General features: G+C 36.4%; 1 pseudogene; it reads right to left on the bottom strand.

The window, feature by feature from the left end:
* LOC107713899 (ceramide synthase 2-like) overlaps positions 1 to 418 on the bottom strand; it is a 27,842-nt pseudogene that overhangs the window by 8,919 nt on the left and 18,505 nt on the right.

Genomic DNA, 418 nt, shown 5'->3' with positions numbered 1-418 from the left:
AGTGACAGTGAAGACATTTATAATGTTACAAAATATTTCTGTTTCAAATAAATGCTGTTATTTTAAACTTTCTATTCATCAAAGAATCCTGAAAAACAAAATGTATCACAGTTTCCAGAAAAATATTGTGCAGCACAACTGTTCTCATCATTGATAATAATCAGAAATGTTTCTTGAGCAGCAGATCAGCATATTAGAATGATTTCTGAAGATCATGTGACACTGAAGACTGGAGTAATTCACAGGATAAATGAGGAAGCAAGAGATGATGTGAAGAGACAGCTTAGGATAAGAGAGGGATGGGAGAGTAACATGAAGGGAGTGACGCAGGGAGACAACCCTCTACATTGCGAGTAAATCACTCGCATATGCGACTAAATCTTCACTCTGGGCGACTAAATGATGTCTAATATTAGCC

The sequence above is a fragment of the Sinocyclocheilus rhinocerous genome, unplaced genomic scaffold, assembly GCF_001515625.1.
Source record: "Sinocyclocheilus rhinocerous isolate Xijiao unplaced genomic scaffold, SAMN03320098_v1.1 scaffold1470, whole genome shotgun sequence".
In the NCBI taxonomy this organism is placed as follows: Eukaryota; Metazoa; Chordata; class Actinopteri; order Cypriniformes; family Cyprinidae; genus Sinocyclocheilus; species Sinocyclocheilus rhinocerous.
Note: the sequence above shows the minus strand (reverse complement) of the source record. Positions and strands in the feature narration are given on the sequence as shown.